This window comes from Manis javanica, chromosome 13, assembly GCF_040802235.1.
Source record: "Manis javanica isolate MJ-LG chromosome 13, MJ_LKY, whole genome shotgun sequence".
NCBI classification, from domain to species: domain Eukaryota; kingdom Metazoa; phylum Chordata; class Mammalia; order Pholidota; family Manidae; genus Manis; species Manis javanica.
Genome location: NC_133168.1, coordinates 3,653,885 through 3,672,895, shown reverse-complemented (window position 1 = coordinate 3,672,895; position 19,011 = coordinate 3,653,885). Strand labels below are relative to the sequence as shown.

The window sequence follows — 19,011 nt, the reverse complement described above, 5'->3', positions numbered from 1 at the left end:
AAAGAGAACATATAGAAGTAACGGGTAATAACAACAAAATGAGAGAGTCAAGCTGATTAGACTGGGCGGCCGGAGACCTTTACCTTCCAGAAAAACTATCAAATCTAGATCATTTGTAGCAGCTTTTACAACCGCAGGAAGCCAAATTTTCCACTTTCTTATTTTTCCTCTTTTCTAATTCAAAGAATGAAATGAAACATTTGTAAGGAGAATGACTCGTAAGTGGCATTATAATCTCACATTCTAGATTTACTGCCCTTGTGAACAGCTATCGCTTCTGTATTGGCACCCGCCAGGCAGTCACTCACCACCGGGGGATGAATCACTCCCCGGGAAGAGTCTTACCAGAATTTGGATCACAGAGATGTTTCCCTTCCGCCAATGCTGGTAAAATTTAGAAAACCCATTATCGTGAAAGCCTGCAGTGGCTGCAAAGGGCGCCTCTCAGGTACTGCACCCTGGGACCTCTGAAAGCAGTGTAAGCAACTTCACGCACATCCACAACCCCTGCCAGTTTCCCTTAAGAGCCTCCTTCTCCTCATCACCACTGACTGGAATTAAAAACAGTTGGTCAAACTCCACTAATCGACAGCTGCTCGCAATTAGATGAAGCATCGAGAGCCATTCTCCTAACTACCTTCCCAACTGCCTAACCATTCAACATGAGCAACACACCGTGACAATTTGCCAGAATGTTTAACCGATCTCCATCTCTAGTGGTTTCTATACCTTCCTTATTTTCCTCAGTCTTCCCACACACTGTCGGAGTCTTCTAGTTTCTCTTGTTAAATCAGGGGTATGCAGAGGGGGGACTGGTTGAAACCAGGTCGAGCCGCTGTGCGCCAAGATGGAAAATTCTACCCAGGCAACTATTGGAGGGCAGAGTAGATCTTGATGCTTCTCAATGAAAAAAGATGTCTTTTCTTCCTTTCTCTTTTTTGTAATTTATCTTTATTTTTATTTTTCTCTTTGAGGCTGGTGAGAAAAAACAAAGTTACTGGGCTTTTGGCAAGCTTTAGTTCTCATAATGTGTTCACATTAATTTTAGAGCAGGGAGAAAAGGTACAGATCACTTTATCAATTTTCTTTTTTTTTTTTTTTTTACCTTTACAAACTAGACATCAAGAGTCGAGGTGTTTTTCCCAGGGTCACAGAATTTGGATCATGGAGATGGTTTCCCTCCAGCCAATGCTGGTAAAATTTAGAAAACCCGTTATTGTGAAAGCCTGCAGTGGCTGCAAAGGGCGCCTCTTAGTTACTGCCCCCTGGGGCCTCTCAGGCCCCAGTTCTCCGCCTGGATACCCGAGCCCCCTGCCCTCGAGAGCAGACCTTCCCCTCTCCAGAAGGAGGCAGAGGCAGGGCAACAGCCCACTTGCCCCGTCTGGGAGTCAGAGCTGCGGTCGCCCAGGCTTCCCCAGCCAGTAACTCATCGTAGAGCTTCACGTGGAAAGAAAAACAGACGTGATACGGCTTCTCCTTTGCAACCGGTTTCCTCACTACCGCCACCCCCGCCCCCCACAGTCCAGCCCCACCTAAAAAAGACCCTCCACCCAAACTTAACCACATGCAATGTTTTTTCTCCGTGTCAACCTCCCTGATGCCTCTCCCCATCCTACACTCACTTGGCCAGTGTTGTGGTGCAGGCGGCAGGAGAGGGTGAGGAGGATACTGGGGGGAAGGGAAGAGACAAGAACTGAGAGATGGAGAAGGGGTTATACCCGCTCCAAACTCAAGAGGCAAGACGAGAGCCAAGACAGGAACGGGGCGCCTCACACCCAGACCCCATGCTTACGGCCCTGGCCGCACCCTGCCCCTCTCTTCCTGAGGCTGATCCCCTCACCTCCAGACCCTCTTCCCACCACCCCAGGTTCAGTCGGGGAGTTGACGGTGCCCTGAGAACATCAAGTCAGTTTCTCCTGAAACTCATGGTTCCTGTATACCAACCACAGAGAATTTTCCTTACATAGTTTTCTGCTTCAGGTTTTTTGCTGATTATTTTATTATGCTTCACTCTACTACATATATAGATATAATACATACCTGCTACATACACATATATATATATGCACATACATATGTCACTGCTACACGTACAGGTATATAGATTATAGAAAGAGAGAGAAATGTTTTAAGTTTTCCTGTGACCATAATGTTCTGAGTCTTAAAAATGTTATTCCAGCTGTTTCCCCTCTTGCAAGGTGGCAGGTAAAAAAGCCAAGGAGCTGGATGCTGAGGAAGAGAGACCTAAAGCCGAGAAGGCCGGTGCTGAGGGCGAGGTTAAGAAGGGGACCCTCAGGGCCAAAGCGCCTAAGGGGAAAGCCCACTGCAGCCGAGAGCCCCCCGAGTCACAGGATCTGGCGGAGACTCCCAACCGCTACTTGTCCCAGTAAGGCCGGTCCAAGCGGACTATTCAGCAGCCAAGCCCAGGACGGATAAGAAACAGAAGCAGGTTCTTGCTACTGGGTGGTAACAAGACGGGTGCTGCCAAGTGTTTAAATGTTGCAAAATGGCCCGATGCTGTCCTGAAGATGCGTCTCAGCAGCTCTTGAGCCACAGCAAAAACCCCTCCATCAGCGGGTGAGAAAACAGCGGGCCAGCATCCCTCCCAGAACCATCCTGACCACCCTCGCCGGGCAGCACAGACACAGCAGGCCAGGCTTCCTGAAGCAGGGGAGCCGCCGCTGCCCCCCCAGTGACCTGACTCTGACCTTCAGCGGCGTTCCTCTGGGTGGAACACGCCAGAAATCTGTCATCGCCACCTCCACCAAGACCGTCACCAGGGGTGGGAGACCCCACAGCACCTCACTGAGGCCTCCTTCAAGAAGCTGCAGGGGCCCAGCCCCCAGGAAGGTGAGATCTTCAACAAAGAGAAATGCAGGCCTCCAGGACTGTGCAAGGCGGATCAGAGAGCCGCGGACCTGCAAATTCTGCCAAAAATCAAAGCAATCCCTCAACTCCAGGGCTACCTCTGTTCTGTATTTTCCCTCGCAAATGGACTTTATCCTCGCAAGTTGGTGTTTTAAAAATATTACAAAGAACATAATTAAATAACTTACACAGTTCCAAAAAATATGTTATTCTGGCTAGTGTTAGTGTTACATTTGTTACAAGTACACAGCAGGTCAACGTAAGTGTATTATAAGTTATTGAATATATAAAGTGTAATGGAAATGAACCTCCTAATTCAATTCAATGACCCTGGTTTCTTAATCCAATACATTTATCTACGATTTGATATCACTTAGTGGCAGTTTTCAGAGTCACTTCTTTTCCCAATTTTTCATTTTCGTAGTGGTAAGTACACAGAAAGTGCTTGCTTTATCCATCTAAATAAATTGAGGAAATCAAAGTTTTCTTAGAGTGATGACATTAAATTCTAAGGTGTCCTTCCTAGTTATATACCAGCATGACAAAGTGATCCGTCATCAAAAATTATTTCTAATGTCCTACCTGCTGACAGGTTAGGTAGGGCCCCCTACAGTTTTGTTGAAAACCAGGGACTAGATACCAACTGCCTTGAGAATAGATGTTGCTTTTATCTCATGACAAGAGTCATTCACTCTTTCAATATCAAAGTCAAGATTTGAATGAGTCCTTGTTACGCCCCCCAAGTGACTTTGCACCCTAGGACAAGACACTCCAGCGAAGAATCACTGAGAAATAAGCATGCCTTTATGAAGATGATTCTCTTAGAAGTGCATATGCCTGCACACCCACAGAAAGTCTTCATGTTCCCCAGGAATATGCACATCCCAACTTGAGTATCACTGGACTGAAGACTTGCACGATCCAGCCACTTCCCACTTTTCCGTCTTGTTTCAGATTCTTCCCCCTCCAAGCTTTCAGTTCTTCGGGGTCATCGAGCTCATCGCTCCGGCTGCCTGAACATCACTTTTTAAGAGGTGCCTTTGGGACCATCCAACATGGAATCACTTCCCAGTTCTTCTCTCATACTCTCTGCTCTTCTCCTCCCTGATACCCATCACAATTTGCCATCATATATTTATTTGAAGGTATTTAAACAGTGTCTCAGGTGGTCCCCTACCAGCATCTTTAGCATCAACTGATCTTGTTAGAAATGCAAATTCCCAGCCCCTACCCCATACCTGCTGAATAAGAAACTCTGAAGCAATCTCTGTTTTATTCAGTCTTCTAGCAGTTTCTGAGGCCACTGAAGCTCGAGAACCACTTTACTGAATCTTAATCTCCATGCAGGCAGAGATTATGTCTGGTTTTTTCGCCATTATATACCTAGGACTTTGCCCAGTGGCCAGCATGTAAGAAGTGCTCCATAAATATATATTGTTGAACAAACTCAAATAAGACAAAAGCTTGCCCACAGGTAAGAAATACATTTATACAGTGACCCGTTATATACATGGAATATAGGCATATGTGATGAAAGGTTCACAAAGTAGTACCCTTACTACCTACCATGTGCTCCAAATATTCTCCATCTTATTCTATTTGGGGTTTTTTTTTTGTTTCTGTTGGAGGATTTTTTGCTGATAAGAGGACCACTAAATTTATTTCACATTCCATTAATGGGTCTTATGTGCAGTTTGAAAAACCCTAGTTGTTCAGGGCTTTTAATCTGGATTTCTCCTCCCCCCTCAGGTCCTCATGCCTAAATCCTACTGAATCTTTAAGGCCAGCCTCTCAGAGTGGATTTCTCTGAAATGAAGGTAATCTTCTCTGCTCTGAATTCCCACATTTTCCCTGTGCCCAGCTTATGACTTTTCTTACTTTTTCCTTTTAATACAGTGTTTATGGGATATCACATTCCCTATTAAAGTGAATCCTTCAGAGAGCAGAATTCATATGCACTTTGTTTTGGACTCCTCGCAGCATCCAGCGTTTAACCTCACGTGAGAGTTCCTGAGTAAACTAGACACTCAAGGAGAGAATTTCATTGATGGCACTGCGGAGAGATATTCCTGAAAGAGCTACCAACGTGCGGCTGAGAGAGGGAGGGCACGTGAGGGTGAGGGAACGGAACGGGCCAGGGGCCAAGCCGGAGAGGCGCAGGGCACAGCCCGGCCACGCCTGGTGTGCGCTGGTCTGGGAACGCAGAGGGGGCTGATGGCAGAGTGTCTTAAACGACCCAGGCTTTATTCTACAAGGACAGCAGAACCGTCACAGGTGTGCTGCTGCTTTTCTGTTTGAAGAAATGATCACGATAGTGGCAAGGTGTAGGAGACCCAGGAGGGAGGCCGCTGACATGCCATGGCTCAGACCTCCCGCTGCAGGCTGCACGGTCACCAGCCACCCCTGCCCCTGCAGGTCCACCCCCACCAGCGGTCTGGGGCGTGTTTCCACAGCTGATGACTAGGGGCACCAGCATCAACCCACGCCTGTGGGACCTAGGACCCCGCCGCCTTCGGCCAAGGACACCCCACCTACCCAGCCACAGTCTGAGCATCGCGGTCTGCGCCTTTCCTCCAGTCAGACCGCACTGCCGTGCGCAGGCCCTCCCAGGGCTCCCGCTTCCTCGCCTTACTCCGTGCCAGGCATCTCTCCCAATCGGTCCCTGTCTAACCCTGTCTTGGCATCTGCTTCTCTGAGGATGGGGGACAAGTGCAGAGAAGCAGATAAGATCAGAAAGGCGGTTGAGGCAAAGAGGAAGACGGGCATGCTTGCCTGTTAAGATACACATATGCCTGAAAACACACACGTGTGTTCAGTAATGTACACATATCAACATCGAAAACACAACTGACATGCTCACTGAAATTTCAAAACTGAAGGAAGGAATCGTTCACCTAGGAAGCCGCTGTGTGGGAAAGAAGGCAGATCTCTCTTTAAACTGTACTTCTGAAACTGACAGATTTTCAAACTGACAAATCCAACCGGGGTCAGATAACACAAGGCAGACGTACGCAGAACGGGAGACAGCAGGCTGACCAGAGCGCCCCCGCCGTATCACATGCTCCCGGAGGAGCTCAGACCACAAAATACAAGCATGTGTCAACACTTTCACCTTCCACTTTCTCAATATCGCTGATTGGGCCAAGTTTCATTTCACTTACTGGGCCACTTTCCATGTTGGGGAGAAGGATTGAGGAAGGGCGGGAGAAAGAGTTAGGATTCAAGTTTCATATCTGCTAAAGTAAACTGATGTTGCTTTACTGCTGGGTTTCAAGAGAAAAGCTTCCCTAAATCTGCCAACAGTTTCTCAGAGGACCAATTAGGCCACAAGTAGGCAAATGTCTTCTGTAAAGGGCCAGACAGTAAATATTTTTGCCTTTATGGGTCACACGGTCTCTACTGCAACTGCTCAACTTTACTGTCACAGCACGAAAGAAGCCATCCGCAGCACAGAAACCAATGTGTGGCTGCACACCAATAAAGCTTTATTTACAAAAACAGATGGTGGGCCAGATTCGACCCATGGACCATCATTTATCGACTCCTGATAGAGAGCACTAGGCATTCTCCCCCAAAAAGACCATCTTCTGGTTTGGATATGGACACTCCACTTGCCTTCTAATTTTTTTTTTTATCTACTTAATACAAAAAGTATACGATGAACATCTAATTGAAAATGATCATTTATATTAAACAGCATTGTTCATAAAGAAAATGGCCAAGAAACAAGCTCTCGCCTGGAGGAAAAAAGCCAAACTAGTCACCAGACGTCAACCTGAAATTACTTTTATCTACTAGACCGAAGGTTCCCCACCTGCGGTCCTTAGACCAACAGCATGAGGAGCACGAGGAAAGTTGTTAAAAGTTAAAATGCTAGAGCCCTGACCCAGAGCTACTGAATGACAACACACAGGAGCAGAAACACGTTTTCTCACAAGCCCTCCAAGTGATTCTCATGCAACCTCAAGCTTGCGAAGCACCGAGTTAGGCTGTGTCTGAACCCGCCGGTGCCTCAAATCCTCCAGCAGTGACATAGGAGTATAAAGCCTTGTTGTCTCTCCCTATCACTAAAGCCACAAAGAGATTGCCAAGATCGAGCCGATGGACACCTGACGTGGTTCACTTACTCGAAACCTGATGGTACATAAGTCAAAATATACATTTTCTTTTTTCATCCTTTCCTTCAATTTGGATCATGTGCCTTTAGAAGGAAAGATCATTTCGTTCTAAACCAAGTATGTATTCATAAAGATTTTCATCACCTTGATTTGTTGAATGACCAATAGAGTCCCCAGAACTGCAGCAATAAGGTGTATAACTGGTAAAGTGGATCAGGACCCAACCAGGCCAGAGCCAAGACTTGTAAATCTGTACGCAATTAGGCACTACCCAAACTACACCCAAGGACCGATTCACACTAACTTACGTGGGAACCAAGCAGAACCCTGGAGAAGATCTCAAGTCCTGTATGGCTGGGAATCAGATACCAGAGACACATCTGGGTGGAACAGAAGCCAGATTTCCAGTCTCCTCCTCCCCTATATGCACATACACACCAAAATAAAATTAACCATCACGGAAAGTAATCTGGCAAACCAGACATGACCATGAAGAATGCCCTTTGGAGCCTGAGTGCCTGAACAGTCAGGTTCTGGGTTCAGCACGGCAGGTGGCACAGGAAACATTCCCCCCCCCAGCTCTTCCAGAGGCACCTGAACACCCTAGGGAGACACAGGGGCTGGGCTCAATGGGTTTGTGCATGAAAAAGCAGACCCACTAAGTTCTACAATGTTCCATGGGTTCAAGCAGTACTCCTGAGGCATGACGTTCTTCCTACTTTGCAAGAGACTGCACTTTTGAAAAAGAAATGTGAGGATCCCCAGCACTGGAGTCAGACAGGGAACGGGCAGCCCAGCCGGCTGCTGCTCTACAGTCAGGAACGCCACAGGAGCTCATGTTGGGCACTTGCCTCAACACCTGGGGACGTCTGTGCAAAATCCTGGAGTTCCCAAGCCAGCCAGCAGCAAGACGCAGTAAGATCCTGGCAACCACATTCATGTAGTTTTGTTGCACCCCTAAGATGGTGAGGTTGGGGGATGTGTCCAGTACCCCTTGTGCCTGTCGGTATCAGATGCTCTCTGCCTCCCCTTCCATTTATGCCAACAATCATTTTAGTGACTGGTTTTGCATAGATTTCAACTAGCCTCACATAGGTGCACCCCAAGGGTCCTCTGCTCAAGCAAGCCTCGGGCCTCCTGTTCTAAGGCTTCTCTGTGCAGACTGGGGAGAAGAGCAGTTAATAGCCATGGAGTAAGGTTGTGACCGGTGCGCACAGGAACAATTAATGAACGCTTCCATCTTCTTCCCCCTGCAGCTGCCCAGTGGAAAGTTCTGAGACCCATTTCATTCGGCTCCTCAGGCCGACCTGGGGGTCACGTGACCAGCCGGCCGCAGCTATGGCTGACTCTGTATTGCACAATTGTTTGGACCTTCCTCCTTCCCTGTTCCGCAGCCCTGTCCGTCACTCCTGACCTCACTCCCCATGAATATCTGCACTTAAGCCTTTAGGTTCAGGCCCTGCTTTCTGAGAAGTCCAGGCTAAGGCAGGAATGTTTAGGTTTCATATGACTTCGAAACAATAACACATTTGTGGTCAGTATAGGACTTGTACATTATTCAAGACAAACAAATGGTACTATTTTCTATGATTTACATATAGTATAATAATTCCATTACATGCCTCTAGCAAAGATATAATAATCCCCATCATTTCCTTAGATTCCTAATCTTGCATTTCCAACATACAAAGAACTCCAGCTTTCCTTTTTTAAGCTAAATATAACCACATGCCAGGACTCTTAAGAATTCATTAAACAATACCCTCGCGATCTGAAGCAGCGGGATCAAGGAAGCTGTGAAACAGACTCTAGATGATGAGAAGAAATACAAGCAGAAGGAACACACAAAAACTATGCTGTCTTAGTTTCAGCAAAGAGAATGAACCATTAAAGACTTAACTTTCTACAGCCATAATGATAAATTATCATTCTCTAAAACCTAGGGGGAGGGAATGTCTTAACTCTTATTTAATTTCCCACCCTATTTTGTACCCCCTCGTACCACCACTACTGCCCACTAAGGACTTTGCTTCTCTGAACTGTGGGGTCGTTGCTTCCCTCTATTTTCTGTTTCACGCTCTGGTATGACGCCCCAAAGGTCATTTAGATTGCAGACAAAATTCAAAGAGAATACTTTCGTTAGGGGGAAGAAAAAAAAGTAAATGCAGCTAAGATTTTCAAAACAATGCACAGGCTAAAACATTTTCATTCTTGATGTTAAAAAACAAATTCTTGGAGTATGAAGGGCTGAGGATAGGGAGATATTACCATTTCACATACTCTTCAATCTTCCAGTCCCAAAAAAAAAAAGGATGGTGGTATGGACTCATTCTTCTGCCTTTAGTAGGCATTTTAATTTCTTAGACACAAACATAAAAATGACCTTACCTCCTTTTCACCGTACACGGCATACGGACCACCTCACAGATCTCCTCAAACATCCCTGAAGATGCTGGGAACCCCCTATCACCGACATTTAACCCTCCCCCACCTCTGCCCAACGCCTCCCTAGGTGTGAATCACCGATACTTCCAGAAAACAAAGCTGCTTCTTTGAATACAAAGCCTTTTAGCACTATCAGATAGACTGCTCAAGATTTTCATCATCACTAAGCCAAATTCTCAAAGCCTGTGGCTCCCAGAGACTGTATCCCTAAGGACGGTGCAGGCTAGTCATCTGGCCCTTCGGCTTTGAAACTGCTGTGTTTTGATGACACAATGTTTGATCACAGTGATGTGATCACCCCATAGACAAGCACCGCCTTGATATGATTTCAGTATAAGGATCCATGAGTTGACTGTATAAATGATTTTGTTGAATTCAAATTAAATGTAAACTTATTCGAACTCACCTTATGTGCCCCCCCACAAGTGTCTCTAACAGTAAACCGAGACCCACACACCTGCGCTAGGGCAGGAAATTTCAGCTCATTTGATTTTTCCCAGCAAAATAAAGTGGCTGAAATACATAAGCCGCCTAAATATATATATAATATAATATAATATAATATAATATAATATAATATAATATAATATAATATAATATAATATAATATAATATAATATAATATAAATATATATATATATAATGCTGTATTTCTCTGCCTTTCAAATGTGGCTATGTTTTGGCTAATAAAATGTAAACATAAATACATCTATTTTTCCTAAATTAACCTATAAATACAAGGAGATTCCTATAGAATTCCTTCAGTATTTTTTTTCCTGGAGTCAGACAAGTTGATTATAAAGTTATTGGTTCTTCTAGGGTAGATCATTAAAAGAAGACTTTAACCCCTCCTTCTATGGTTACAAAGTGCGGTGGCTGGAGCTCTAGTGGCATCTCAGGGCAGGTGAGATCTTGCAGACGGATGCCGCATGCTAGGATGGTAGACCAGAAAGACAGAAAGAGCTTAAGCCACTGATGAAGTTGGCTTACATGCTAACATTGAACTCCTACCTTCAGCCTTCTTTCACCAAAGAAAGCAAACACTTTTTATACCCCTTAAGCTACTCTTTTTTCTCGTTAACTTTAGCTGAACCTAGTCCCACCTGATGCAATATAGCATCAGCCAAATGGCCAGATGGTGTCATCCAGGATTCAAAATGAGTCCAACACTTACTATGAATGCAACTCACTTTGAAATGCGTACCCGCAAAATAATAAGATAGACTGATAAATGGATAAAGAAATGGCTCAGGGTGGATAGCTGTATGATCAAATAAATATATCAAAATACTAATAATAGAATAGAGAGGGGGGTATATGGATATTCACTATACAATTCCTCATTTCATAATAAAATAATGAAAACCCTATTCACAAGCTATCAGCACTGTTTATTATGTTTATTATGTTACGAAAAGCTATTCCTAGAATGAGTTTGTAGCTTCTTTTCTCTAAAAGGGTCCCTTTTCTTCCTGTTCTATAAACACAACCACGGGCTTAAAGTCTTAACAATTAGAACTGGAAGTACTGCCAATGGGACAAACTGGGTGCAAGTAAAACTTTTAAAGGCTGTATAAACAGAAGTCCATCTGGAGAGATGTTTTCTCCATCAGCACAGTAAAAGCTAGAATAGAATTTCCTGATATAGATGTACTTGTTTGACTCTCTGCAAATCCCACTGCATACAAGAGGCATCTTGCTCTTTAATTTGAAAGTAACTTTCACCCATAAAATGAGGCTAGAATGTCAGAACTTAACTAAGCTGACCTCAGCATTAGGCAATCTCATTTGCTTCCCCTGCAAGATTCCCTTTTCCTTCCTTGTGAATGCAGGGGCACTTCCAAAGAGATATGACTTCAGTTTGTCTTCTGATCAACTTGCAGCATTTCTCTTAATAAACTAACAATTGCGGTGTTGGACCTTTTCCCATGAGCATGTATTCTAAGCAAAACAAGATTAGAAATGACTGCTGAGCAATTACTGGCAAGAATGCTAAAATTTGCAGAAGCCTGCCTGCAAACTGCCAATACAGAAGAAAAAGTATTTTCCTTTTCCCCAAAATGCAGTAAGAATGTGAATTGGGGTTCCTGAAAACGATGCCATAACACTGATTTGGAGTATTGTGTCTACCAAGGAATTGCTGGAACTAAAATGCCTTCAGAAAGTGGTGCTAATTTAATTCCAGAGAATCTAACTCTGAACTCAACCAACAGTATTAACCAACAGTATTTACTGAACACATTCTTTGAAGGACTGTGGGACCAAAAATTGAGCTAACTGAAGAACATGGATTCCCATTAGAATCCTGTAGAGTCCCTTGTTTATAACTTACTGAAAAGTTCTGTTTCTGAGTCAACATTTTCCAAATTCGACATCATCTCCGAAAGAATGCTCTTACAAAGCCTGGAGGAAACATCCTCAGCTGTGTTTAAATTATTCAAGGATGAAAAAGAACACAATTTACATACATATTTAATTCAGGTAGAAAATCACCCACTGTATATGGAGTTCTATACTATAGTCCTCTGGGAGAGAAATAAAGGGTGGAGAATGCCAGACATCATAGACATATCAGTATTGGGAAAGTGTTAAGCATTTTACATGTATTGTCTCCCCTGATCCTCACAAAATCCTATAACACAGATATTGTTATTTCCCCCCATTTTGTAGATGAAGAAACAGAGGCTTAGAAGTTCACCCAAGGTCGCCTACCAGTAAGCGGTGGAACCAGCAGTGGAACCCAACTATGCCTGACACCGGAGTCTGATTTTTTTTTTTTTTTTGGTATCATTAATCTACAATTACATGAAGAACATTATGTTTACTAGGCTTCCCCTTTTACCAAGTCCCCCCACAAACCCCATTACAGTCACTGTCCATCAGCGTAGTAAGATGCTGTAGAGCTCCTACTTGTCTTCTCTGTGTTGCACAGCCCTCCCCGTGCCCCCCACACACAATACATGCTAATCATAATGCCCCCTTTCTTTTCCCTCCCCTTATGTCTCCCTTCCCACCCAGCCTCCCCAGTCCCTTTCCCTTTGGTAACTGTTAGTCCATTCTTAGGTTCTGTGATTCTGCTGCTGTTTTGTTCCTTCAGTTTTCCTTTGTTCTTATGCTCCACATATGAGTGAAATCATTTGGTACTTGTCTTTCTCCATCCTGCTTATTTCACTGACCATAATACCCTCTAGCTCCATCCATGTTGTTGCAAATGGTAGGATTTGTTTTCTTCTTATGGCTGAGTAATATCCCATTGTGTATATGCACCACAATAGTCAGAAAATAAAGACTATTGATGTTAAAGAATCAGATGAATGAACCAAATCAGATGTTCAGCTTGCGTTAAAATTCCACTTTCCCTGACCTTCACCATGAAAGATTATGCCACCACTATCATCGTTGTTGATATTAAGGGTTAAGAAAGAAGCCGATGCCACCTGAGAAGGGCCTTTTGGGGGAAGAAAAATAGAAAAAGGAAAGTGGGCAGGAAGATGAGAACCAACGGGAGTCGAGAGGAGAACTGAGAAGACCTCATTTTCACTCCGCTTATGGTCTGTTGGCTTTGTGAGTTATGAGAAAAGGGTCAAAACCGTGTCCATCTCCACAGCACTTGGCACTTGACCAGGAATGTAGTAGGCACTCAATAAAAAAGAAACAGTAGAATAGATAAATGAATTAATTAAGAAGTCAGAAAATGACAAAGAAATAGGGACATTATCATCTCTATTTGACATAATAGGCTCTTATCTGGAAAATGGTGAGGTCTCCATAGCCTACGTATATACCTACATCCAGAAATCTCTGACAGCCTAGAAATTCTAGGAGGACTCCACATTTCACAGTCACCACAATAAAAATCAGAGTAATCTGTGATTTTAATATAAGATACATCATAGATAAGAGATGTAGAAAGGCAGCACATGGAGTGAGTTACTCACTTCCTCACTTCTAAACCGGTTTGGTTTCATAAAGACATTCGGTCACCCTCAAGATTTGTCACATTCATGAGGGAACTTTCCTTTTGGGAAGATCACCTTTTTGGTTTCTGTGAAATGACCCCATTGACCACTGTCTTCCAAGCATCCTGAATCAAGAAATGATTGTGAAACGTGGGGAATTACTGTTTACCTCAAATCGCAAGGACCCAAAACCCTAACCAACAGCCACTGGTAGTAAGTCTGATCAAGGGTAATGGGAAAAGCAAATGTTCTGGTCAATTTTCCTCACTGATGTCACCCTTTCTCTCCTCACCTCCCCCCAAGGGGGTTTTGTATAAAGGTGCCATGGTATGTCAGTATAAAACAATACTTTAATAGAACATGTCAAAATGACAATATATTTTAGTAGACAAGTTTATTCCAGCCCTTTTGAGTCCCTTGGTTCGTATTCGCTTCCCATCTTTACAACAATTCTCAGAAACCTTTAAGAGTAATTACTCTGGAGCCACTCTGGTTAAGACATGAGCCGAAGGAGCAGAAGAGTGAGGCTCGAGGGAAGTCAGAAGGGGCATCCGGAAGGTTCTGCAGAACAGAGGGACCTGGCACGGAACACGGGGTCCTTGCCAGAAGCAGCCGGACAGCAGAGCTAAGGTGGTTTATTCAGAATCTGGGTCTTGATGTGGTGAAAACGGGGAACGGTAGGACCCAGATAACAACAGGAAAGCAGTACAGAAGGACAGGAGAGCAAGACGAGACAGGCAGACACACTGCGTGCACTGTCAGAGTGATGCACACACAGGTGACAGCCCTGTGGCCATGGAGACGTCCAGAGAGGACTGAATTAAACACACTCTAGACTGTGTGTCCCGGCGCCTCATGTTTCTGGCACCACCATGCACAAACACATTTCTGTTGAATAAATGGAATGAAGAACGAAAAAAGAGGAAGATGAGAAGTGACAGGTGGATGACAGCACGGCTCTGTGTATTTACTCCCAAGGATGGGAGAAGGGGAAGCGCCTGGGGCCAGGTGGTGGAGCACCCCCCTTGTCCCGGGGGGCGCGGGGACCGTGCCACCTCCCAGTGGAGGCGTCCTGGGGGCCGTCAGCAGCATGGAGTTCATGACTGGACCAGAACTGGAGGTGAGATCGCATGGTGGGCGGGTAAGGGGGACCACAGAGAGACACCGAGGACAAGGAGCAGCTTCAGGGCCACAGGAAAAGGAACTAAAAAGGGGGCTGAGAAGAAACAGTTAAAAAAAGGAGAAGAAAAACAAGAAAATGTAGTTTCATGACTATGGTGAAGGTTTCAAGGAATTGTTTGTGGTGATGAAAAGGCCTCGGGCCTGGGGGAGACGGAGGCCGGACCTGGGCCCGGCTCTGCCAGGCGCTCCTCCGTGACCTGGGCGAGGGTCCGAGCCCGTGTGGGCCTCCGAGCCGAAACCAGCAGGTGGCCTCCGGGGTCTGTGCCGGAGCTCGGGACCCCTGAGATCTGAGGACTGCGGGTTTCAGAAATCGGGAAGGAGGGGATGAGGAAAAGAGACTGGTGATTAATCCCCGAGAGAAAATGCCTCCGTAAGGGCAGAAGCCAGCAGGCCAGGACGAAGAAGAAAAGGGTAGACGGCGCTTCAAGACTTTGCAAGCGAATATAAGTGCCCTAAAAAGCAGCAAGGTCAAAGGGAAGTTTTGTTTTGATGACAGGAGGGACCAGAGCTTATTGAAGCCAAGGAGGGGAGGAGATTATAGGTGAAAATTTGAGACAAGATCTTAGGAAAGATGGGTAAGAATGGCATCCACAGTGCAAGGAGATAAAAATGAAAGAATATTTTTTCCATCCGAGGTACTAAGGAGAATGTGTTGGAGAATTCAAAGGACTCTGCTATCTAAGTGTTACGGAGGCAAAAATAAGGAACAGAGGCTTTACCTACAACTGACGCTCATTGCAACAAGAAGGCAAACCATTGTGTTAGTTATTTCTTGCAGCATTATAAGATACCCCTAAATCTGTGGTTTAAACAAATGTTCACTAACTCACATAGTTGATAAGGGGCAGGAATCAAAAATACCTCAGCTCAGGGGTCCTGGATTAGTGTCCGTCCCACGTCATGTAGTTATGACGTCTGCCTGGGCTGCAACCATCTGAAGGTTTGACTAGGGCTGGAAAATCCACCTCCAAGATAGCTAACTCACATGGCTGCTGGCTGGAGGCTTAGTTCCTCATCACATGTATCTTTCCTCATGCGATGGCAGCTGGCTCCCCCGCCCCGCCCGCCAGATCAAGTGACCCAAAAAAGTAACCAAACTGGAAGTGCAATGTCTTATGACCTCGTCTCTGAAGTGACACAGTCCCCTCCACCGTATTCTATTCATTAGAAAGGATTTACTAAGTCCAGCTCACACTCAAGAGAAGGGAAACGAGGCTCGCTCCCCCCTTGAAGATAGGAGTATAATATAATTTAAAAACAAATTTTTAAACCACCACTATCTTCAAAGACCATGTGGATTAGGAAGAGGATTGCCAGTTAAAAAAAAAATAGCTGTGAAATATCCACTGTGGGATATTCTAGGGGTTACTGAGAATAAAACATTACCCAAAAGGTTATACCAATGCTACACCAATTAACAAAGACCTTTCACAAACAGAAGAAATGATGATATGGATTTATACCAGTCAGACCAGTTTACAAAGGGGAGAAGATTAGTGTTATCAGATGGAGTAAAAAGCTTTAAAAATAACCCATTGAGGAACCCATCTGACATACTTGACCTCCATGGGGTCAGAGAGGAGACCCTGATGCATGCACGAAGCCAGGCATGGGGCTATGCTCACTGCAGTGGTCAGTGAGCTCCAGTTTGAGCCCCCATCCAAGTGGGTAGGGAAGCTCCTGTATGATTGACCTGAGTGTTCTCAGTTCCACTGAATTAATTGTCCCCTGAAGGCTCTGGAGACCAAGAGTCATGGGGTTGTTACTGCTGTTCTCAGCGTAGTAGCCCCAGTGTCAGCACATTCGGAGAGAGAAAAGCATAGAGAACACAGACATCCTTTTGATGAAAACATGATGGATGGGCAGATTGATAAAACTGTCAAAATGGAGAAGCTAAATACATTATTTCCCTTTATGCAATGTTATAGATTTTAATGGGACAAGAGTGATTTCATCGATGTGACAAAGTAGTGAGAAGACCCCAAAGCAGAGGTGAAAGGACTCACATTCCTGGTGAAATCATTTCTTCTTGACCTTGGAAATGCTGGTAGTTCACAAAGGATCGTGTACTACACAGCGTCGAAGCCAAATATGCATTCTGAGGTAGGAAACAATTGGCAGATGTCATAAGGGTACTATTATGTTGAATAATGAGCAAAACTATTTGCTGGATTCTTTAGGAATATTTTTAAATCAAATGATTTATTCACATTTATTTTCTTCCACCTGTCACTGCTATTTAGCAATAACTATACACAATAGATAAGACTCAATTAATATACTGTCAATCTAATTACTTACAAGGCTATCTACGTAAACAAGAAAGTCAGAAAAGTAGCTAAATTCTTTCTAATTACAGATAGTCCACCTGTGCATTTTTAAACATATGAGATATTATTTCTCCCTCCTCATACTGTACCATCATTAGCATATATTTAATTTTTGAACATCTGTTGTAAATGAATTGGATATTGTACTAGAACTAAAGAGCACACGAATGCATTTGGGTAAATAAAATAGAAATAACTGTTTGGGGAATAGGTGAAAAGATCGTCCAGATCCATTTTCATTATGACTATAAATTCTCTACACATTTCAGTGTATAATGTAGAACAAACAACGTTAAGTTAAATAAGATTAAAAGCAAATGAGATGTTTGTTGCTTATTTTAGTATTAACTTTACTGTAACCTTATTCTAACTTAATATTATACTCATGCTTGATATTTATTATACACATGGAACTGTATATTGTATCATATAATGAAATATGAAATGTATACAAAATGGGAACCATATAGGGTGGTATAAATATCAACATGTCAAATGCTCTTAAGAACGAAATGCATATTTTGCTCTGGACTTTAATAGAAAAAGATTCAAATGATTCTTTCCATTTATACAAATCAACTTCAATCATTTCTAAACACTAAGACATGAAATGTTCTGTTCTTTTGAGTGGAAGGGGTAAATAGTTAAAACTTTAAAAACTTAGATAAAAATGAACCTGGATGATTCTAGGTGATTTCTCAAAGTGTCAAATGGTAAAATAGAAAGAAAGAGAAAGGAAAGGAAAAGAAGGACAGAAGGAAGGAAGGAAGGAAAGAGAAAGAAAATTATCGGCTCACCTATGAACAGGAAGAGATTGTCAGTGGTGGTCGTTTTCATAAGGGAGCAATGATTTAATTGCACTTCTCAAATATCAGATTCTAACCAAAAAAGCAGGGTGCCTCATGCCCAACTGCAGAATAAACCCCAAATCCATTCTGAAGAATCCTTCCCATTCAACAAGGTGATGAGTGATCCCAAGACTTTAGATCCCAGCCCTACTCACAGACGGCTAGGGAGAAATTGCCCGTGTGGGCTTAGGATCTACAGTTGCCCTGGGGCGGCGGGGAGAGGACTACGGGCAGTGGTGTGCTGGAGCCAGCAACGTGGGACCTCAAGGACCGACTGCACAGATCTCTTCCCAGCCGTGTTCAATGATGTCGTGCTAGTAGCCATGGTGGTAATATTTACACTACAGAAATGAGAAAGTGCTACAAATTAGGGCTTTTAATCCAGAGACTGAGTTATTAAATATTTATGGGCATACCACTGACTGCTCACAAGTCAGCTTATCTCTACAGAAAAACTAGTGATCACTATTCATACCACAGTTCCCCAAATTAGTGATCCTGGGAAAAGTATCTCTTCTTTAACCCCAAATTTCCAGGTGAAATTGATTCGCTTTTGGAAAGTTATCCATTTGTCCAAGTGATCAATTGTGCTGACCCCAGTGTCAAAGTCCATAAAATCTCACTGCATTCAAATTCCTGAGTCCTAAGCAGCAGAGAAACAGAAAAGTACAAGATGTAATCCCCAATATTCTCTCTCCCACACAGTAGCTAGAATTACTTTACTCCTTTGACATTTATTGAAGTGAATTCCTCATTCAGTAGCACTCAAATACAACGTGAAAGAGAAGTATGTAGCATACAGTGAAAAAAAAGAAAGAGGCACTAATAAGCAACGCAGGGACTCCGGCTACGTCAGCTCATCAGTCATCCCTAAAGACTGTCCCAGATAATTCACTGAGGCACACGGTCTGACTGTTTTCCATTTCGTTTCCATAAGTCAGCGCTAACAGTAAAGATGCCCGTGCTGGGTAGCTTCCACCTCCCCTCCCGACGTGCTCCCCACCTCTCTTCACCCTGTCCTGGGCACCAGGAACTGCATCAATAAGGCCCCCTGTCACCTGGCTCCTAGGGGCGCAGAGCGGGAAGAGGGCTGTCAGAGCCTCCCCTCCACCAACAAGTGGCCACACCTTCCACCAAAGATCACAGCTCCTGCCAGGCAGCACCTCCTAAAAGCTCCCCCTCCCAGTCCCACCAGCCCATCCATCCACTGCCCACTCACGCCTCAAGTGGTAGCAGTGCCTGTCTGTGACAGCCCTGCCCA

General features: G+C 44.2%; 1 long non-coding RNA gene across 1 annotated transcript in view; it reads right to left on the bottom strand.

Annotated features, from left to right (window-relative positions):
• The window catches only part of LOC118971301 (uncharacterized), a 374,798-nt gene extending 359,261 nt beyond the window's left edge, over positions 1–15,537 (bottom strand). The window contains exon 1 of the long non-coding RNA XR_005059677.2: positions 15,434–15,537. This is a non-coding gene — a long non-coding RNA (uncharacterized lncRNA). The remainder of the gene's footprint in view (positions 1–15,433) is intronic.
• Positions 15,538–19,011: the final 3,474 nt, after the last annotated feature.